Source organism: Chrysoperla carnea, chromosome 1 (genome assembly GCF_905475395.1).
Source record: "Chrysoperla carnea chromosome 1, inChrCarn1.1, whole genome shotgun sequence".
NCBI classification, from domain to species: domain Eukaryota; kingdom Metazoa; phylum Arthropoda; class Insecta; order Neuroptera; family Chrysopidae; genus Chrysoperla; species Chrysoperla carnea.
In genome coordinates, this window is record NC_058337.1 from 98,368,920 (window position 1) to 98,394,141 (window position 25,222).

Below are 25,222 nucleotides of genomic sequence, written 5' to 3' on the forward strand. Positions count from 1 at the left end.
CTTACGTAATTCATGGCCCCTTATGATCTATTTGTATCTATATATAAATATTTGTGCTTGTAATAAATTATTTCTAAGATGCTGAATTATTATTATGATTAGTTAAGTACTTTTCCTTGCTAAATACTTTTGTAATCCTAAGGCCTCTGCCACAATTTTTATCATAAATAAGACTTCCACAAAGAGTGTATAACTAGTGCATAACTAGTTTTGGATGTAAATAGTACAAAAATGGCAAAATTCGTAAACTATGATTTTGTTCGTCTTGGAACTCTTCGTACTTGACACTACACATGGAACAGGTTACCAATATGTATTTATTTAACGTTTACATATGTTTTTGTACAGCTTCGTAAGGAACTTCGTTCCTGATGGGGGTCCCACGACCGCAATCTTTTTTTTATTATTATTACGTTATAAGATGTCTACAAAACTAAAAGAAAATTAGTATGCTTAGCTTTTATTTAATATTTGATGAATAATAGTAGGTACAGATATTGGTACATAAATGATGAAGTGCGTATAGCAGAGCCTATATAAAAATATTAACCACAGTTTAAAACATTTATTAAATATAAAATTATTAATATTTGTAACAACATTATGATGGACATAACCAGGGCTTCAAATGGACAACAACGTTCAAGAAACATGATGAACGAACGAACAACAAACCAACAGACACAAACGCACATACCTATAATACATATTATATATATATATGAATGTATATTATAATAGATTAAAGTGAGTTCATTAGTTTGATTGGCACATTCAATTAACGCAGGTCAGACCTACCCGCGCGTTCTAAAGAGGTTAATTCGAACCTCGGGCCTAAAACATTTATCTGAAAAAAAATGTATATACACCTATTGTGTATATGGCTGTTTTTTTTTGTATATTTTTTTCTACTTGACTTAAGAGTAGAGTATCTTTTTTCATATTTACATTTTATTATTTATTATCAAAAAAGAAAAAGATAAATGATTTTTTTATCTTATGAATGATTTTTGATTAACGATAATTTTTTAGTAAATATTCTGTTAATTAAGTGGAGGAAATAAATTATCAGTTTAAAATGTTAGTGTATATATTGATTTTTAATTAAATGTTCTTGTTTAAGAATATCAAAAATTGATTTAGAATCAGTTTTCATTCATAGCCTAATCAATGATGCTAATATGTCATAGTTTCTTAGCAACTACGAACCAGCTTGCTAATTTAGTATGGAACTTTAATGCTACGAGAAACTGTATCTAGCGATAGAAAAAGAACTGTACGAATTGTTATACCCTGTATATACGTAATATATATTAAGGTATACTAAATTTAGTTCCAAGTTTGTATTAGTCCATTTCCTGTTGTTCATCTGTCCGTCTGCCTGTCTGTGGACACGATAACTCAAAAACAAAAAGAAATATAAAATTAAATTTTTTATAACGTGTTCAGGACGTAAAAAAGGGGGCTAAGTTCGTAAATGAGCAACGTAGGTGAATTGGATTTCGGGTCCGTAACACTCTTGTAAACAGTTAGAGAAGGTACAAATTAGGACAAAACTTTGGTGTTCATTTTCTTCAAAACTACAAAAGATAGAGAGTTGAAAATTTGCAGGTTGCTTCAACTAGTAGTCTTGAGAAACATTCTCGAAAGCGAAAAAAAATTCTTAAAAATACTTAAGAAATTTTCGTACTTTTCGAAAAACAAATAAATGGCGGCCGAAATGTGGCCATAATTCGAATTTATAAAAAATGATGGAAGCAGTGATATTCAACACTTTCTATACAGGGCATTTTAACAATTAACTCAGTCAATTGTTGGTTTTCACTTGTTTTTATTTTAATTTGGATCACTATATCTCTGTGGTGCGCCAATGTGACAGTAAAACTTTTTCGTAAACGTCATTGTTTTTTCGTGAGGAGGAAAATTAGGACGCAACTGTCGATTAATTTCCTACAAATATATATAATATAGAGTGATAAAAGTTTGTAGGTAGCTTGAACTAGTGAGCTTTATGAAAATTATTTGAAAAACGAAAAAAAAGTTATCTAGAATATACTTTTGCATATTTGGTATGTTATTTGAACCTATTAGGGCAGTGTACAACAACGTTTTGCGAACAGAAAAAAATTGTGCTACCAGTGTTGTATGTGAAAAACTTTGCTTAGGGGGTTCAAATAACATACCAAAAAAACAGCTTTACATCGCGTTTTCCGATTTTAGTTTTTTTTTTTTTTTGTGAAAGATTTTACTGTATAAAAAAGGGCGTACTGTATAAGGAAAGGGAAATATGACTTTAGTGAAGGAGCTTTGCTGTTCAATTGTTTCTAAGTTTTTATTACCATCGTCATAATGTTATTATAAACCAAAATGTTAAAGAACTTATTAAATACTATTTAACTTTGACAAGAACGCAAAAAAAAAAACTTAAATCGTGAGAATTTTACAACAACTATCAAAAATACATTATTCGAGTATAGTAGGTATTCAAATAAATGATTTTGAAAAAGTAGTTGTCAAAATTAATTTTAACATTACTTTTAATTACCTCACAATTATTATTAGAAATGCCTTAAAGCGACAATTTAAATATTTAATTATTATTATGTTTTTTTTTTTTTTTTAATTTCGTATTATAAGTACTTAAACTATTCAACACTAAAGTATTAGTAAGTCTACATTATAGCAGTTTAACTTTATCTGCAGTATGGCTTAAATAAAAGTTTACACGTGCTTCTTTACGTCTGTATACAGCACGTAATTCATTAGGTTTCTTTTTGCATATTCTTTTTAAACTCGGTAGAAGCATCCTCAAGAAATCTTGATTGACGATTTTGCAAGTATTTTATAACAGAAAATGGAATGCTCTATTGTCAACCTTGACCCTTATGATACCTCCTCGTCACCGATGATCCGTCCATTTCCATCCCCAAAATGCATCAAATTAATTTTCCAGCGTCAAATCTGTGATTAGCGACCCAAAATACTCCAATTAATAGCGAATGCATTCAAAAATGTTTTTGTGCATAAATGCAGTTTTTATCTACTAAGAAAAATAAATTGAAGCAAGTTTCCAAATGGCTACAGGAATCGAATGCCACAAACTGCATAAAAATTCATCCTGTCATCGAAAATTTGGAATTTTTGTGCTTCGCTAGCTTGTCTAGCTCAATATCTGGTAGGAAGATAGAGTAAATGAAGTGAGAATTTAAGGAATTTTTAGCTGTATTTTGGAGAATTGTGAAAAGTTATATTTAAATTTAAAAATGAATGACTTTATAAAAATCGTGTTTTCCGAATTTTGGGTTTCTCAATATCATAAGATAAAAAACAATGCTTTTTACAATAAACTAGCTTGATAAGAGGACATGCCCAGTTATAAAATTTTTTATTCTACGAAACGTTTTGGAAAAAAAGGTCCGACTAAAAATTGTTCTACTAAGAGGAAGACATAAAATGGAAACTTCGACGTTCCCTATGTGTTTTATCTCCAATTATGCGGAGCTAAAAACAAAAATATACTTTCATTTGTCAAGAAACATTTTTATATTAAATTTCTGAATCTATTGAATTTACAAATACCTTTTTTATTACGAAAAGCTTTGTAAATAAAGTACCCATGCTTACATCCCTTACCATGCCACGTACTTGAGTTGAGTTTCCCCAGCCAGAAATCTCTTTTAAGCCCTGTCAGCATTCATTTCAATAGTGCAACGATATTTTGACGACTATATATTTTTATTCTAATTTAAAAAAATTAACTAAATTAGGTAGGTACAAAAATTAGAAATACTCATATTTATGATAAATAATTAACTATCTTTTACTAATAAATTGTATTTTACATGGTTATTATTAAAAAATGAACTGTAGTGAATATAACCTTTAGAGGTCAAGGCAACCACTTTTTGATTGAAAATTATTGTACTTGTTGAAGAATGATGTAATAAATAATTGTAGCCTTTCTGGTTTAATAACTCTTCTGTCCCTTCATGAAATAATGTGAGCAAAACCACGAATACCGTATTGCATAATTTCGATGTAATACATCGAATAAATATATCGATGTATTTTTAAAATGATCTACTTTGATAGAATTCAATGTTCTACAGAAAGATTTTAAACTAACAAGAAACGAAACAAGGGGAAGTAAACAAATGACTGAGTTCATTCTACAAATACCCTATTCAGACAGTATTGAATATCCGTGCTCCCATTTTTTTTTTTATAATTTGGATACCTCGGTTTTGAGTTATCGTATTAGCATACGCATGGGCGGAGGACGCAATTGGATTAGTTAGATGATTTTATGAACACCTATACCAAAATTTGGTTTTTAGTATCAATATTTCTAAAGTATAAAACCTTGGGACTACTTAGTATAAACTTAATATACTCTGATATATTTCATATATACAAGGTATACATGTTGGAAAATGGTGTGGAAATTTAAATTATAACAAATATTATTTCGCTTTCAAATACTTTATTATACCATGTATATGAAATATACCAAGGTATACTAAGTTTATTCCCAAATTTGTAATACTTAAAAATATTGATATTATGAACAAAATTTTGGTATAGGTGTTCATAAAATCACCTAATTGGTCCATTTCCGCTTGTCTGTCTGTCTGTCTGTCGTCTGTCGTCTGTCGTCAGTCCATCTTTCATCACGATTACTCAAAAACGAAAAGAGATATCAAACTGAAATAGCGTGCTAAGGACATAAAAACTGAGGTCAAGTTCGTGAAAGAGCAACCTAGGTCAATTGGGTCTTATAACAGCATAACAGCAACATTTATTTTTTTCGTAAACATTTTTTCGTAAACATCACTGTTTACCCGTGAGAGCGCCAATTATGCGCAAATTTTATAGTATGATATGTAATGTATAATATGGGAATATCAGTTATATATGTATGACATGTATGTATGTGTAATGTGACAGAGTAATCAACACTGTCTATACATGGTATTTGAACAATTAACTCAGTCAATTGGTTGTTTTCACTTGTTTATTTTCATTATCAGTCAAACGAGAGATTTAGACTTATGTTTTCCAAAAAGAATAAATTTATTAACTAATACATGGGGTTAAAATTGTAATTTTATATATACAAACAAAATATACTTCTATAAAATTACTTAGAAGAGTTTAAGGGTGCTAATAAATTATTTTTACAAGATCATTCTTTTCAAATTTGTGGATACTTTAATAAATATAATTTATGCCAATGCAAGATTTTCTGTTAACATATTATTATTTAAAATAAATATTAAATTAATTTCATTTTTGAAAATTGATTATAAATATTCAACAATAAACATGGTTTGTCGTAATTTACGGTAAAATTTTAAATAGTACAATTTATAAACAAAACTTTATATTCTTTATTGGTTTATTTCTTTTTAATCAATAGATATGAAAAAATTTCTTATTTCAATTTTCAACGTGAAAACGATTAAGTACTTTCTGTCAGGTAATTAATAAAAAAAAATACTCACAGCTTCACTTGAACAACAAAGTGCATTAATAACGACGTCTATTATAATATATAAATGTATAGAATGGAGGTACCATGAATCAATAAATTGATTGATAAACAAAAATTTATTGTAACAAGCGTTGATTAATAATCTTTTTTTCAATTATATTTATTATTAGAATGTTACAACATAAACTAATTATTAAATTCAATTTACAAAAACAAAATTTTATGTTACTCAATCAGTTATATTGTTGACAAACAAACTCATCCTAATGACTATACACAAAATAGAAAGAAGGTGGCGTCTAACTCAACATCCCACCATTCCCCCCCCCCAAATTATAAGACTCAAGTCTCAAGATTAGTCTTAAGTATGATAGTTAGGTTTGGCTTGGTTAGATTACATTGGCTATCCTGGGGTAAGATGCACTTAGACCATAAGGTCCGTTGTGATATCGAAAGATGAATCCATTTCCCCATGACAAGAGCTAGTCAGTGGTAGAGAAAATGAGACATCGTTTTCTCATCCTCTACACTTAACTATGATGCTGGTAGATGCAATCAGCCTGTGTCCTATAATTGACGCAACGGTTTTGCTTAAAAGGGCCTTGGAATGGAGATGTGATCTAAAGAATGCTTACGATTGTACTTCGAACATACCTGTATTGTAATGCGATGCTTATTTTCGCCAATTTTTTTACAGACCGTTTATTTTTTAAATTCTTCGTATCATTTACCATTACTAACTATCTTTTCGATATGAGTTTCTTATGTCAGTCCAGGTACAGTGCGAACACATTTAGATCTTGTATGACTTAATTTAATATGATTAGTCTAACAACTCTTTTATCCTGATATTTAGGAATGGATTTTTTGGGAAAAACAAATAGACAACAGATGTTACGTTCTAACCTAGCATGGTTTAGTCTCAACCTCTGTATACTTACAGAATATTTTTATATATACAAGATTCTTGTATATATATATACAGGCTGTCCTTTAATTGACCCTTGAAATATGTTGCCTCGTAAAGGAGTGTGGTATTATTGAGCAAAAGTCAGTATTTTGCCCAAAAATGGCACGAATCTTCTGGAATGCGGTATTGTTGCATTTAGCAACAATAACGTGGCTAAGAAACAAAAAGTCTTCCATGATAGTTTCTTGTTGGAGCGGTTGGGGTGAGGGGTGTTTAACTGCTAGCAAAGTTTAGTGGTGATTAATGTGCCTGAAGGTCTAAACAACACGTAGAAAAAAGAATTTTTCAAATCGATGCTGTTTGGGGGGTTTTTAAAAATTGACACTTTTTTCTTGCTTATTAATTCAATTAAACGTCTTGTTATTGTTTGCTGTGATAACGTGAAGATAAGAATGTTTATAATTTTTTTGAAAATACAAATTATTTTAGGGATCCAATTATATATCTATTTAAATAACAATCAATAAAATTTATAAACATATGTTTACTAATTTATACACAATTTCATCAAATATTTATAATAATAAAAATTATTAACGCCCATAATTATTATTATGTTAATTTTTAAATAATTTATAACAAATAATATAAGGTTTCAACTTACATAAGTTATAATAAACTAATAATGCCCTTATATAGTGACATAGGAACATACTTAATATATAAGTTCCAAATAATTTAAACCTAGCCTGAAAAGTTAATTAGTTATTTTTTGTAGATATGTAAATACAGTAACCAATAACATCTCTTACGTCGGTAAAAACTCCAAATAAAATTTACTCTTATACATATAAGAAATTCAAATAAAAGAATTTACTTAATGCCTGGACTATATGTGTTGTTCAAATATTTTCGGCTTTTTGGTACATGTTTGGTTTTTCGATGTAACCTTTGAAAGGGATTATAGTTAAACTTAATTGCGTTTTTTTACTTGTTAAGAGATTAGTGCATCCCTAAGATTTTTTTTACACGTCGGAGTTTTAATAAAAGCGCGTAGAATGGACTATTTGGAGTGTTTATAAAATTGTCTAACAATAATTGAGGTGTGATTTCCCCTCTAAGGATATAGACTTATACCCAAAACTATTAGATGGCGTGATTTTACACAGTTTTTATGTCTAATATAACTTCGTTTTCGTCAGACAATTTTATCGGGTGTTTATTTTATAAACACCCCAATTAACGCACTCCACCCGGTTTACCTGTAAACTCTCTAGCGGTCGTAATTTAAGTCCGATTTGAATAAAATTTGGTATAAAGAAGAGTTTTGATATTTGAAAGGTCAAGTTCTTTAATGAGAAAAATCAATGGATAAACAAGGAATGAGGGGTGCGAAAAGTACAGAATTTTGAATTTTTTTTCGTATTTTTTGATCAGTTTTAAGCAAAAAGTACTCTTGCGATTTTTCTCTAGACACTTAGTTTTCGAACTAAAAATTCTTGGAAAACTAAAGATGCAATATTCGATATTAAGAAAAATGTGTTATTTTTTTAATCATTGACGAAATTCGCTACGAATTTTTTATTAAATTTCATTAACATGGGCTCTCAGTAATTATCAGTTGATGTTGCAGATCAAATCAACCTAGGCGATGAGAAAAGACACATATCTTAAAAGGTTTTGAGGTGAAGCATTTAAAAATGAACGAGATTTTATTCCTTTCTTGTAAGAGGTGCACTTGTCAATTTCGTATTTTCTGAAAAACATGTGGATCAGACATGTATCATGTCAGACAGACGCATGGCTGTATTTGACTTGTTACATTGCAATTATCATAACATTCCAAACATTCTATTATTAATAATAATTTTCATTTGTTTATATTCATTTAAAAAATTTAAAATTATGGAATTAAAAAAATAAAAAAAGTTTGTATAAATGGTATAATACTATAGTACATAAATACCTACTTTCATATTTTTGTTTATGTTGTATATTTTTTTGAAGGAGTCCCAATTGTGAATGGAATTTATATTATATGAAGTAGAAAATTATATCAGGGCTTTCAAATTAACGAATTAATTTCAAGAGAATAATATCCTACATAAATAAATATCTAAACTAAAAGCAGGCCTGTACTAAAAATTCCTGAAATTATGTCAAGGAAAACCTACAGATGTTTTATTATTCTGTAGAAGTATTATTCTGAATAAGAAAATTTTAATCCAAAATTTATTATTAAAATTTTTGGATCATCTATTATTGAAATTTTTTATTTTAATCAAATATTCTTTTCACAAGATTTATCAAAACAAAAATAAAACAAAACGCTTTATTAACAAGTAAAATTTACAAAATTTAAAAAACCCCCGACAAATTGTTCGGGTACGGAACTCTAAGCTCACACTTGAAATATATATAAGAACACTTTCCATTAAATTACCTTTTTCCTTAAAGTCATTTCCAAACTGAATCGATTTTGAAGATCATCGTTCCATACCGGTATGGAACACTAAACTCGCACTTGAAACATCGGTAAGAACACTCTCCATTAAATTATCTTTCAAACGAAACAAAAAAAACAAAATCGGTTCATCCACTTAGGCACTACGATACCACAGAAAGGCAGATAAATACACACACACAGCGATCAATCTTATAACACTCCTTTTTTTAGTTCAGGGGTTAAAAATGAAATGTCATTCTGCACCATGTATGTTTGAAAAATAACATCAAGGTACCCTACAAGTTTGTCTCCCAAACATCGTCTCAGAGCGTATAGCTTTTTTTTTTAAGAAAAACTTTTTTTCTTTTGCAGCTATAAGTTTTACTTTTATTTTACTTGAAAGGATAGGTACTATCTCGATTATTAAGCTTTCTGTATAGTTGATTGAACTGATTAGGAATCAAAAGTACATAATTTCTAAGGTACATTACTTTAGCATATTAAGTTTCATACATCATAAATGGTATAGAATCACCATGCTCTTCAATAAAGATGTTTTATTTCCTTTCATGAAAAGACTTGCCAAATTAAACACTAGATCCTCTCCAATCAGACCATTTCAAAGTTTTGGCTATCCCTGGATATTTCATATACACATAATATATATTATAAACATATACAATTAAATAATTTAAATATGAAATTACAGACCCAACAACGAATGAACAGATCCTATTAATGGCACTATCATTTATAAGTTAAAACAAATGAATAACACACGTTATAACATTATATATGTATTATATTGTGTCGGCATTTGTTTTTTTGTTTTGGTGCCATTTTTAATGCGACATTTTTACTATCTTGTTATGGTAATATTTTCAAAAACTGTATAACCAAAATATCAACATTAAACAATAAACTACACTACTATCTTGTTCAATATATATAAATCATTATTTTATTTTTATTTTTTATATATTTATTTATACATTTTAATTAATTCTTTTTGTGATTAATAAATAAAAAATTATCATGTAGACGAAGGCGTTGTTTATAGACCTCTGTAAATCAACTTTTCACAAATTAGAAAAGAATAAAACATTACACGTTCGGTTTTTGCTACACTGTTGTAGGATTATTTCTTTTTTTAATAAAAAATGTGTTTCTGAAACTGAATGAAACTAATTATTTTATTACCGTTTCCACTTGTATATTATATTACAATCGCTTCAACCAAATTGTAGAGGATATTCTCAATTAGAAGTTAAGGATTGGTTTTTTGAGAAAAACAACATTTTACATGGGTTCTTTACAAAATATTTACTTTATCACAAAGATTAGACACCATTATATATAGAACATGTTGTAGCCTAGAATTGTTCAAAGATCCGAATACAAGTCATATGGCCAAAGGAGACTATTAACTATAACGTTTGTTGGGACGTAGATTAAGCATTTTTTTTTTTTGCCCTTTGGTCAAGTTTTTGTATATAGCTATTAGAAAAATTGCGTGACAGTAAAAATGTTACTTTTTTCAGTTGAGCCCTCATCCTCCAAATTTGTAACGAATGAATGGAAAGTTATTGATTTTCGTCAGAAATTTAATTAGTTAAAATGCGCTAAATCCGATAATGACAAAAAAAATTTGTAAACCCTAGGCTTCATTGTTAAAATATGATTTTTAGCGGTAATTTTCATTGTTTTATTGCTTTTCTACTTTTTAAGAAAAAACGGTGCGTCGGACAAAAAAAAATTAGAAGCCAAAAAATTTAACAAAATACGTAATAAACAGTGATGTTTACAAAAAAATGTAAAATGTAAAAACATTATTTAAACTTAAATTTTTGATCTATCTCTAACAGTTTACAAGATGGGTCCTAAGGATCCAAGACCCAACTGACTTATTTTGCCCATTTACGAGCTCATAGTCACTTTTTACATCCTGAACACGCTATAAAAATTTCAGTTTGATCAAAATTGAGATCTCTTTTCGTTTTTGAGTTATCGTGTCGCCGGACAGGCGGACAGATGAGGTCAAGCGGAAATGAACTAATTAGGTGTTTTTATGAACATCTATACCAAAATTTTGTTCATAACATCAATATTTTTAAGCGTTACAAACTTGGGACTAAACTTAGTTTACCTTGATATACATTACATGTATACAGGATGTAAAAAAACAACAAACACTGTTTTTGTTTTTCTAAGCAAATCAATGAAAAGTTTGTGCATATAAAGTTATAAGTTGTAGGCAATTTGCATCGTGATTAATGAACTACCAACCACCACAAAGATGCCAGTTCTCTACTTTTGAACTTACAGTCTCATCTATAGCACTAACCGAACATGACAGCGAAAATTTAATTCGAAAGTATATATTGAACCCACTTCCTCTCCCCCCACCAACATTTTCCACATTAAAAACACTTAAACTCTTTTTGTTTTGAAATAATTTAATTATTTTCATTATGAAAAGCAGAACATTGCTCATACATATAAACAAACGTATGTGGGTGTGTTATTTTTTTAATAAGCTGTCAGTTGTTATTATCATTAAAATGAAATAACAATATATAACAAGAATATGTTTTATTTCATTCTAAATTCTAAATAATTCTATTCAATATTTGTTTTTCATATGTTAATTAATTATTAAATAAGTTCAGTCTATATGGTGAGAGTCTACGTCTGTAAAATATAATGTGCTTTGAGAGTAGACGCAATGCGGCTAAAGGGTATTTAGTTCATCATTTTGTATAAAAAAACAAAACGATGGACATATTGTTCGTTAAAAGTTATAAATTTAATGAACCAAATGAATTTATGATACTACGTTTACTATTTTATTATTTAGAACAATTATTATATTGAAAAAAATAATAATAAACCTATCTTATTCATTGATCATGAGCGTATCAACATATACGAAGAGCCAGCGGTAACAACGTGTTAAGACAACTTTTTTTGAAAAATGATAGTATGATACTTTTTGATTGCTTTTAATGAATACTCTATGTTGGACCGATTTTACGGATAAGAATATTTAAGCTAAACGGCAAAAACTTGTCAAGTCCATTGTTACACTATTTTTACCCTACAAGAGATGTGCGTATTAAGGACGTTCCTGTGAAAAATGAGTGTATGATAATATTTCGTGTCCGACCGAAGGTCGATTTTGGCCGAAGCCGAAGCCGATTAATCGGCTATCGCCACAACCTTCGGCCGAAGCCGAAGCCGAAGGTTTAAAAACATGATTTTAAAACTTTAATATTAAAGTTGATCTCTAGAAGTTAATTTAGAGGTTATGATCTTGAGAAGTTGATCTAGAAGTCAATCTAAAGATGATTAAAAAAATTACCTTGAAATTTATTTCAAAATAATAACATTTAGAACAATTCGTTCAATTCCGACGTTTGCTAAGAACCTTCGGCCAAAGCTTCTTGAATGTTTGACCGAAGGTGGTTTTTTTGGCCGAAGGTGGCCGATTCGGTCGGACACTAATAATATTTGAGTTTAACGTTTCTACTTTTGAGGGTGATTGCTGTTATAACTTGGGAAAATTTGAAGTAAAATTAAGAATACAATTTTTCGATATATACCATAGTTTTTGAAATATTGGTGCTCAAAGATTTAGAGAAAATCGCTTATATTTATAAGAAACACTTATTTTCCTAACACAAATGCTATTATGTGATTACTAGACAAGATATTTGTCAATATTTAGTTTACGCCTGTATGTAGCATATTACATTAAAAATAATCGAATAGACCATGATGTAAATATCGTATGCATAATTATAAGTAAACAACAACAATAAGTAATAATAATAAATAAGTGGATAAAAAAATTAAAAAATTCATTGAGTTGAAAAAATTGCATTCGTGTCTAGAACTCGAATAGCCTAATTGGTAGGGCGCTTGACATGAATCCAAGAAGTCCGGGTTCGAGTCCTGGTTCAAGTGTATTTTTTTCAATTCTCTTTAATTTTAATAGTGAATAATAGTTTTTCAAATTAATCTTAAGAAAATTAGCCTTATTACATAAAAAAGCATACCTTTAAAAATAATGCAAAATAGAATTTGTGTGTTAAAAATGCAAATGCAAAAATTATCTACTTTAAAAAGGGCATTAATGAGAATGCATATACATATGTTTTTAAGGTATTTGTCTCCGTATAATAATTTAAAAATGTTTTGGACTATGTGCATGGTAATAGAATACACTTCCTGGCATATTTAAGCATAATTTTTTATCAATGACTTTTTAATTTAATTATTCGGCACTTAAAGTAAATGACGGGAAATTTTCATTAATGTGTCTCGCATATTTCACTTTAATTACAAGTGAAATTTCAATTTTCTTCAATACGAAGCCAATCTACAAGAAGCAATCAAAACAATGACAGAATTTTTACTTCGTAGATCCTAAATATAGTAATCATAAACCTTGGTCTAATAATTTTCATAATAATCTCAAACACCAAAAGTGTATCCCAAAGAATGAAACACTATTTAAAAGAAATGTTATTTGAGCACAAAAGTTACAAATAGGAAAAATTGAATTTTGTGTTAAAGCAATGCACTTTTCTTTAACAATATTGGTTTTTAGAATTTTTTTCAATTTATTTCGTTTAACCACCCTATTAGCCTAATTTAACCACTTCTGACTTCTGACATTTATAAAATTTTTACCAAATCGGAGAACACTTTTAAGGATCATTAAACTTCAAAATTATAATCTTCAGAGTCTTACTTCGTTTGGATCACACTGTTTTTTCTAATCGGGGTACACCACTGACTTAGATCAAATAAATAACAATAGTTTATTAAATACTGGCGCCACTTTTTGACATTCATATCATTAGCATATGTAAATAATAATAAAAGTTTTAAATGAAAAAGAAATAATATTTTGAAGGTATAAAAATAATATTATTAAATATGTTTCAAAAAAAATAAAAATAAAATAAAAATTATATTCAATAATATAATATTAACTCATAAATAATATAAAATTATGAGATATTTTTCCATATCTCTTTTTATTGGATATATATGTGCATTATTAGTAACGTATAGTCAAACGTATGGATTTCAGACGAGTGTTCATATAGTTAGACCGTTTAAAGCATGATTATGGATTTGGAGACAATTTATATGCAAAAATCGAAACAAGTATGAAAAAAATTTTATCAAATAATCAGTGAAAATCAAGCTAGGATCAGAAACTAATGAAAAACAGTCAAAATGTAATCGTTTATCCACACTCTCGCGAAGTGTTGAGATTCTGCTCGAATATACTCGTCAAATTTGGTTGAATTTACTATTGCTGACGTCGAAGTGGCAAAAGCTGCTGCGGTAGCTCCTATGCGTTATAACAAAACAGAGGGGGGGGTCGATAAATCTTATGTATGTTTACGAAGGGGGGTCAAAAATCGTTAAAATTATGCTAACTTAATATTTTTAAAAAAAGCGTGGAGTGCTAGATTTCAATTATTTTATTGTCAGATATATTGATAATAATAAAGTCATTATATAATATCTTAAAAAGCACCTCATGCTTTTTCACCGTAAGATGATTTTTTTCTTAATCACTCTATTTTTTTGTTTTTTTGAACCTTTGTATATACTTTATAGTTCAGCTAGTAACAAAAGCGTGTTTTTTTAGTTTTTTTTTAAACTATTATTTATTTCTACATTTTGGTTTCTCTGGTTAGCTAGCTACCAAAGCGTGTTTTATAATTTTTTAAACGATTATTTATTAATAGGTATTATGGAATGTTATCTGCGCTTCCACCATCAAAGATTTTTTAGTTAATCGTTAATTCTGAAGATCCTTATAGGGGTAATAGGACAAACTGTATTAAAATATTCATCAGTCCTTGATAAGCGTGCGAAATTTCAATTCTGATGTTTTGAAGTGAATGAAAATCTCGTTCAAAGATTCCGTTACATAGATACGTAAGCTAATAAAAGCGTGTTGAAAAGGATAAAATACAGGAATTTGATATTTAATTATTTTACAAGACTAAGTAGATCAGTCTGGTGATAATTATAAACTTATATTTTAGTGGTCGGTGGTATTTACTTTAATGAGAAGAAACTAATCGAAAATGTCAAATGTCTTTCTAAAAATTAATAATATTAGGTTTTGTGAACTAATTGTAATACATGTTGACGAATAATTTACCTGAAAATTATCCTACAAAAAAAAAAAAAAAGCGTTAAAAGAAACTTTTAGTATGCCGTAGTATTGTTAGTTGTACATGATTAAACAGATTTGCCAGTTCCAGTAAAACAAACCTTTAAACATTAGTTTTGCTAAGCCAAAATGCTAATATGGGATGATACCATCTCTTGGAATTTGATAATACAATTTGCATAAATTGTTTTGAAATTTTATACAAAAATATAAAAGTAAAACCATTTTCGAGCTAGTAAAAGTCATTGAATTTCATTCTTAAGAAATTTTATAGTAATCACGATGTAGTATGGAAGATAATAAAGCCATTCACATTAAGATTTTTGTAAAAATTAATAAATATTTAGCAGGTGTTTTTTATTCCCTAAAAATAAACGTGCCACGATGTCAAAAAAGAAACATCAACAAAAACTAAATATTATTTATGATATTTGATTCCAATTTTTTTAAATTAAATTTTATAATTGGATTTAACAACAAAACAGAAACACAAAAAATATAAATTAAATATTAAATATTAAAATTTGCATTTATATATCATAAATCTATCAAAAAGTATATAGTTTGTTTTAAACCTCTATACACAGCCAAGCATGCAATCTGGAGGTATCCACTGTTGTTTCAGTAAATAAACCAAACCATTTTTATGGGCAATGATACCAAAAAAATACTATCACACAGTGTGGTAGCATCAAAAACCTCTCCCTTATAATCAAAAGCTTAAATAATTCACACGACGGTTATTTAAAATGACGATTTACAAACTATATCTAAGAATTCCAAAGTTCATCACCTTTTTTACAAAAAATGAAAGGAGCTCGTGAAAAAATTGGAGAAAATGCATCAAAATTATATGCATCATTTCGAAAAATTTTGTAAAAATCGAATTAATATAGAATTTTCAATATGTATGTACAACAATAATTTCTTTCTAGTAGCCGCGCGGATGTTCTATTTCTACGTATATTGTATAGTAATGTATTATGTGAGGAGCGACAAGAAACATGGTGATTTCAATAGAGGTAAAGAGACTAAACCCATTCCTATACACAGTAAAACGTTATACAGACAGTATATACATACATATAATTCGATTAAAGCAAGCTTTTTAAATTGTGTTTTTTTTACGAAAATTGTTTAAAATAACCATCTGAAAATTATGCAAAAAACAATTTTTCCAATAAATTGGAACGTCGTTTCTCGATTTTCATAAGCCGTAATGATTTTATCAATATATTTCTTTTTTTATCTCAAATATTCATTTTATATCTCGAGCAGACATTTTTTAAGCTATTTTTAAAACTGCCCAAATTATCAGAATGTGTTGCAAATCTAAACAGAAAGTTTTGAAACTTTTGAGGTATTAATAGAACAGAAAATTTTAAATGTGAGATTGAATTATTTTTAATAAAATCAGTTTCTTATCACATTTTCTAGTTTTACGAGGAAAGCTACTATGAGACAATTTTTTCTATTGGTTACAATGACCAAGTTCTGTACTCAATTATAATTTCACATTTCTTAAAGGAATTTTTGCACAAAAAATAATTTAGAACTTTACAATTTGTGAAGAACTACCGTAAATTTTTTCATTATACCATTGACGGGTGATTTCACATAAGAAGAGAAAATCTACAAGGAAATAAGCCACGATTTATTTATCATGTACTAGCGACCTGCCCCGGTTTCGCACGGGTGCAATGCTGATACTAAATATACTACAGAATGTCTTTATATACAACAAAGTGTTTATTTACGACATCGCATTTAGAAATTACTACATGTATTTATATAAACCTTCTTCTTGAATCATTCTATCTATTAAAAAAATCCACATCAAAATCCGTTCAGTAGTTTTAAAGATCTAAGCATACATAAGGACAGGCAGCGGGAAGCAACTTTGTTTTATACTATGTAGTGATTACAGGTAATAAATAAATAACTTTCATTTTTGGGATTCGCTGGAGGATTTTATAGGTTTCAGTATTACAAGAGGTTCCTCAATTTTGTTGCACCAGAGCTTGCACACCCCAAATGTACACTTTTTTCACATTTAACAGAAAGAAAAGAAAATCTGTTTTAACAATAATTTAGTTGATTGTGGGTAAAAAATAATCTTCGATTTGTAGAAATTATAGTTTCCGTTAATTTAACAAAAATGACACTTTCTTGAAATGTTTGAAATGACAATCATACAAAAAATTGTGTTTAATTTTAGTAAATTATAAAAATATTAATTCTATATAAATAAAAAATACGTTAACAATGCTGCAGATCCATAACGTAAAATAACCTTGTATTCCTTTGGTAATCTTATTTAAATTGTATTTTATTATACATAGAGGACGAATGAGTATATTTAAAAACATTTTTTTATTTTCGTAAATATATTTTCGTAAGATTATTTTCACCTTTTTGTAAAGATAATTTAATTAATTAAAAAAGTCGTAAAATATGTTTTTATGAATAGAAAAATGGTGATAATAAAACCGTGTTGAAATTGATGATCATAACATTTTATATTATGTCAATTTTTGAGAATATTTTTATAAATAAAATAAATAAAAAAACTATTAAAACACCTACGTTTTATTTAATTATATTTTGTTGTAAATTATATAAGTCGCATTTTTTGGCATTTTTGATTAGCTTTCAAAGAAATAATAAAAAATATGATAATGCTTTGCCCATACTTTGTGAGTTTTCATTCAAGCAATAAACAAGGGCCGCACAGCGAAATACCTGATGTCAATAATTTTGTAATAGGCTTGATATTTCAGGCTGGAAGCCTCATTATTAAGAATGGGGTGCTTTTTTACGATATAATGTTTTTTTTTTCTTAATTACTCTTTTTTTCTTTTCAACGAAATTATTTTCAACTTTTTAATTCAGCTAGATAAAAAAGCGTGTATTTCTAGTTTTTTTAAGCTATTATTTATTAATATTATGGAATGTTGTCTGCGCTTCAACCAGAATTATACGAATTATATATATTATAAAATCGCTAATCCTGCAGATCCTAATCAAAATAATCACACAATAAAAATTAAAAAAAAGTATTTTGTTGTATTGTCATCGGTCATTGATAAGTGTGATAAGTTTCAATTTAATCCGACATTTTAAAGTGGATGACAATTACGTTCTAAGGTTCCGTTACACCAGGCATGGGCAAACGTGGCTTAGAGAAGACACTCATACTTCTGTATCTAAAATTCGAGATAGACGGTGACAACATAAACCAGTAACAGCCAAAAATACGAGTAAGACGAAACTGTGATAGGTAGACGAGTCGTAGTCTCGAGCAATGCGGACTTGGATAAAGAGACACACAATAAAGTTTATGACACCCAATAAAGTTATAACAATGGTGATAAAATGATGATTCACGATGACACATTTCAAATATGTAAATATTCTTTAAACCTAATAACGAACCTAAAAATGGTTCAACAAGCCAAATAAACTTAATCTCCACTCTCATCCGATACTCTTTTCCCTTCAAACATTCAATTATTAATAAAAATAATCTACCTTTTTTTCGAAAATGAGAAAATGAAATTAATAATATTTTTAATTTGTTTGAAAAGAGAAACGAAGAGTTTATTAATCTCTATATATTATAAATGCGAAAGTAAGCATGTTTGTTTGTTTGTTTGTTACGCTTTCACATCAGATATATCAGAATAACACATGAACTATAATTTATAAAGATATATTTAAAAAAAATAAAAAAATTTAATTTAATTTGACATTTGAAATTACCATAAATTACAGATTTCTGTAAAATTAGTCAATATAAAATATTTCAAGGTCATCTTCACTAATATACTGAATGAATAATTGCTATTATACATTTAAAAAAATAATATATTTTACCTGTGTAAAACAATCGCCACCATTATTTCGAGTGTTATAAAAAAGGGATTAGCGATAGCAATCCTTATCAATATTTACTTTTAAGCCCAGCGAAGCGGGTGGGTATCACTCTAGTTCGCTATAACTTATAAAAAAAAACATGACATAAAGAATTGTTCCTTATATTATATCAATACCCAAGATACCTATACTTAATACATATATGAATATTTTAAAATTTATTAATTACATATTTTAACATTGTAATTAATTCTCTCTAATTAACTGTAATTATATCTACTATACAAAATCATTTTGTAATAAATAATAATATTTAAAAAATAATAATATTAATATTTATGTCGCGTGTTTGTTTTAATTTTAATTTTTTATTAAATACTTATCTATATGTATTTAATTTTAAACTTTTTATATTATGTAAAATTATACAAACTTTAATTAATATTTGCAATATTGAATACTGTAAACAGCACATCTGAACTCAGTAACAATATTTATTTTAAAAAAATTTCTGGAATGAACGCCGCATGCGCTATACTATATATAAATAATCAATCGTTCATAGGGATAGAAGTTGCCATCATTTTAACGCAAAGAAATTTGAATACAGACAAGATCAGAAAACTTAATAACAACCTTCATCAAGTCCAGGCATACAGTAAATAAACTCTTCCAACGCGGAAAAAATATGCACGATACTATTTACTTCTGACAGAGATGGTGAAGTTTCACTTTTTGTTATTCAAAATGTTATTCGCAATTAGAATAAACTAAAAGCACGATTTGACCTGCTACCGCATCCAGAATGAAGAATGTTAAGAAATGTGTTAAAAAAACAAAGCGCCCAAATTGGGCCACAATCTGTATGATTAATACAATAGATGTTATATAAGAAGGCATGCAATACAAGTGAAATTTACAAAATTTAAAAAACACCCGAGAAATTTTTCGGGCACGGAACTCTAAGCTCGCATTTGAAACATTTCTACGAATACTCTCTATTAAATTACCTTTTTCCTTAAAGCCATCTCCAAACTGAACAGATTTTTAAGATCACCACCTATTAGATTACGAAACAAAAAATCAAAATCGGTTCATCCGTTTAGTCGCTACGATGCCACAGGCAGACAGACAAACAGACAGGCAAACACACACATACCGGTCAAACACCCTTTTTTTGGTTCAGGGGTAAATAAAACAGCCAGTAAACAATTATTTGGGCCGGTTATAACAAAGATGTGCTACGGAAAGAGTGACCGTATTACCCTCACCTGGGTGATCGTTTAGTTTTAGACCATGCCTCGAACAAAAAGTGTAAGTATGTAGAAAAAGCTCTAAATAAAAAATTAAATTCTGGGCTCAGTAAATATTAAAGTGCGTAAACGACAGATTAAACTACCAGAAAAAGTACCTACCAATTTCATAAAGCTCGAAGACTAGAATCATGAAAAACTGCTTTATACAAGAGCTGGGCATGTTTTTAACATGATGGTAACAAATATCGAATAAATACTTCTTCAATGACTATATTCATTAAGTAATATTTTAATTTGCGCAAAGTTTTAGTATGGCTTTAATTAACAACTTCAAATCAAAAACATTTCAAACAAAATTTATTTTCATATAAGTTTTCGTGTTCAAAATGAATTTTAATAATATATTCTTTTAAATTAATTAAAACAAAGTTACATCCCATCTATACAATTTATTAGAAATTTATCAAATTAATTAACTATTACCTTACTCGAAAAAAAGTTAAAACAGATAGCGGATTGTTTACAAAAACAATTAAGACAAGCTAAACCCTTGTCACATACATCAAATTTATTTATATAAATATATTTATAGCTAAAAGGGAGTTTTAATATTTAGTTAACTAAAAAACAAACTGAAAGCACTAATGAGAACATATTAAAACATTTGTTTTATGTTCTTAAATATTATTGTATACAGAGTGGCCCTCAATAATGTGAACAATACTCTAACGCGTATAGTAAAACCTCAAACTAAATCGTCTTAACCCCCTTAGGATCAAGATTCTTCGTTTAAGAGCAAAAGCGCTCTATTTAAGCGCGTATTTGTTAAAATTTGGTATGAAGGCACTGTTTTGCCAGATGCTCAAAACTCATATAAAATCAGGATTTATATGAATTGGAGGTAGAATTTGAGGGGTCATTTCACTAAAGCCTCGTATTATGTGCGCAGTATTTCTACGCTAATGAAGATAAATGATTTTAAGTATAAAATTAGATGTCTTCTTATTGCATAGTTTAATTAAAAAAGGTACTTGGTGCGGCTTGATTTACTCTAAAAATTTACAATTTTAATAAGTGTTTTCAGAAACATACCTACCTTATTCATAAAGCGGTTTTAATCTTTTTCTCTTGACATCTTATTAAATCGAAAAAAAACCTATCTTTATGCCAGAATCGTATAGACAGGATAATCAAATTTTAGGGGAAACAATTTTTTTGACTTTCTACTTCAAAATTCTATTTTACAACCTTTAACTTACTAAGTATAACCAATTTTTAGCGAGTCTCAAACTTATTTTCCAAAAATTTCTTTCTTGTTTTATTATTATAAATAGTTTTTACTGTAATGTTTATAAAGGTGGACTATACCTATATAATATATTCTTTTACTGTATAATAGGCCTTTATTTATCTATGTTTATAATATGTATAACAAGAAGTGTAGTTACTAACATTATCACATTATTCATAATATCATAAATCATATTTTTAAATGTTTCTTTGACCTTAAATTATTAACTTTTTTTTTGTTTTTAATGTTAATTGACAATATAGGTTAAAATTATAAAATATAGTTTGTGTAATAAATTATAAACATTTATTTGATATCACTGGCTTTTATTATTCATTTTGTATATTGGCATTAATTATTATGTATAGTAATGTATGGGTAGAGTCGGTTTTTGGAAACAATAGACACTTAATAAACCAATAGCCGAAGTTTTGAAAGTTGTGCAAAGCAGATTCAACCAATCTTGGACCCTTTTTCGGAAGACAAAAAATGCGTTGAAGAAGGGGACATTATATGGAAAGAGGTTTATACAAGATATTTGAAACCCCTTTAGAAGCTTTTTACTCTCATCTGCCACAGATAAAATGGTTACCTTCTTCAGACTACTTTTCGTCTACTAAACGTATATAAAATTTGAATACAATTTGCAAGAGGTTTAATTTATGAATAAACGTAATATCAAAGATATTGAATTCTCATTTCACTCTAAGATTTTTCGAATTAAATTTCGATTTTTTCCCCAAATTCTTAGACAAGTTTCATATTACATACATACGTCTACCGTATAGTTATCATAAGTACAAATTAGCTAATCGTAATTACTCTTATATGATAGTGTATGACACTCGTGTCTTATTCCGTCTGCACTCGATAAACGTATGACGGATGAACCGATTTTGATTTTTTTTAAATGTTATTTGATCGAAAGTTTTCTTAGCTATGTTTCCCAAAATTTGCTCAGCAGTTTCAATATTATCACCACTTTGTTGAAGAACAGATGTACACCTTCATCAACTAGAAAATAAATCTTCAAACAGCTGAGCAGATTTTCTTGTAAGATAGCTAAGAAAACTCTCGATCAAATTATCTTTCAAACAAAACAAGACAAAGTAAAAATCGGTCCATCCGTTTAGTAGCTACAATACCACAGACAAATCAATCAGATCTGATTTTGTGCTGAGAGTTTCTTTATATTTATATTTTATATTTTTACTTTTCTGAGTCTTACACAGCCATTATTTTCTTTTTCTTTTTTGATAGTGCATGTTAAAAAATTCTCTAATTCAATAACGTCTTGACAAAACACATAAAGTAACCACTTAATTAACGAATGATTAATGTATTTGATTAATTAATTAATTCTTATTGTTCTCCACTGCTTACACTGCCATCTAATCTTCGAATTTATAATACTTCACCCACAATATCTGCCTTAAAAATTTATAATTTGTTTTAACTAATGACTTTTTTTAAATTTTGCAGGTAAATAAATTTTCGGAACAGGATTTATACAATATATTAATCATCAAAAATCAATATTTTTAGGTAATTTCAAATACATGTAACCAGGACACAGTTTCCCAGTTCTTTAAAATAAATAAAGAATATAAAAACTTACCAACATAAACGAATTTACTTAATAACATGACACAGTAGGAGGTCCTCCATATATTATGTATATGGAGGACCAAGAAACTATTAATAAACTGATGTATATATAGAGTGTTCACTCTAAATTGAGATTGCATATTATATAATGCGCATTTATGCAATGCGTGTTACAAAAGTGGTCTTTTCCTTATGTTATGTGAAAAATCATAAACACTCATCGTTATTGTATTTCGTCCAGGTTCAATTATTAAAAAAATTTCAGATAACTCCACCAAAAATGATTCGATTTAGACCCTAACCAGCTCATTCATAAGTGTGTACTTACCAACTTTTTGCTTGAAAAATGTAGTTCAAAAATTGTATTTTCATTTCCTATCGCTTTTTTGTGAATTTAAAAAGTGAACGCCGAAAGTAAAAATTTTGGAATAAAATCGATACTTAGTTTATGTAATAGGCTGATATTGCCTTTAATATCTAAGTGAACTGTGATTCGATAAAACTATTTACTTAATATTAATATTATATTAATTTATTTGGTTAATTATGTCTCAAAGTAGACCTCAGATCGAAAATAACTTTTCCCTTCATCTTTATGAGCTTATTAAGTCAATAACAAAACACCCTGTATATGTTTTCGGTAATTTCAGAAACGGACAATCCATTTTCATTGAGATTCCATAGGAAAGCTTATTTTCAGGGGCATATTTAAGATCATTAAAAATTTAAAGAAAAGGAATAAATAGCATGCACAAGCGAAGCCAGCTTTGAAGCTGCTATGTATAGAATTTAAAGACATTAAGAGGGATATAGTACGTTAAGGGAAGGAAATATAAAATCTAATATAATAATAACTTCTCAACAAACCGGGTAAGTAACGGTTAATAAAATATAATTTAAGTATAACTTAACTTAAACTAAACATTATGTACGTATGTTTTATAATAAAAAATACAGAACTGTTAATTTGGGGGTAGTTTAAAACAATAGGGGGTTGTTTTTTATTTTATAATTCATTTTTAAATTGATAAATATTTTATTTAATTTTCAAACTTAATCATTTAGAAAACAAAAACTAACAAAACAACAAAAGAGGTGAAAGGTGATTTAAAATTATTAATATTATTTTTCCGTTGTTTAACGTAAGTCTATTCTCATATTTATAAAATCACCCCCTTCTTCGTACAGTTATAAGTTAGAAATGTGGATCATAGAAAGAAAGTGGGCAACATAATTGATAATAGTCTTCTACAGATTCATCCAATAATCTAACTAAATTTAACTATTACCTACTAAGATCTACCGTATTTATTCTTTTGTTATACCCTGTATATGTATATGAAATATATGACAAGGTATATTCAGTTCAGTCCCAAGTTAGTAACGCTTAAAAATATTGATACTATAAACAAAATTTTGGTATAGGTTTTCATAAAATCACCTAATTAGTCCATTTCCGCTCTACAGTCGATCTTCATGGTACCTAACTCTAAAAATGAAAAGAGATATACAGCTGAAATTTTTATAGCGTCAGGATGTAAAAAGTTAGTTCGTATATAATTATTTGACCATTTTGTTATTCGGAGATTGCAAAGTGAGTTTATGTCAATCATATTTAACATTAGAAGAGATATACAATACTTAGCGGTTAAATTAGTTTCTTTTAACACTATAGGCTGCTTAGTGCTAACAACCACTTACCAATTAAATACTTAATTAGTTTCGGCACATAAAAATCCATAAAAGATATTTTTTTTAAACAAACTTACTGCATTTAAACAAAATACCCGGCCACCAATAAGCATATACAAAGCACAATAGTAAACTAAAACAGTAAACAAATAAACAGTCAAATCCGAAAATAAAAGCACTTGGGCAGCCATTCTCTCGATTGCTTGCCTTTGGTTCATAAACTTTGCTATGATATAGTGTCCCACAGATAAGTATCTATCAAGATACATTGTCTTCAAGGTATAATCATGTACATTGATTAATAATTTTATACGTATTTGCATTATTATTAATATCTAAATAAATGATCTTTTAATTAGATATATAAATTAATTAAATTTTAAAAAGGAGAAATAAAATAACAAATTTTTAATTAATTTTAAACACAATTAATATTATTATGTT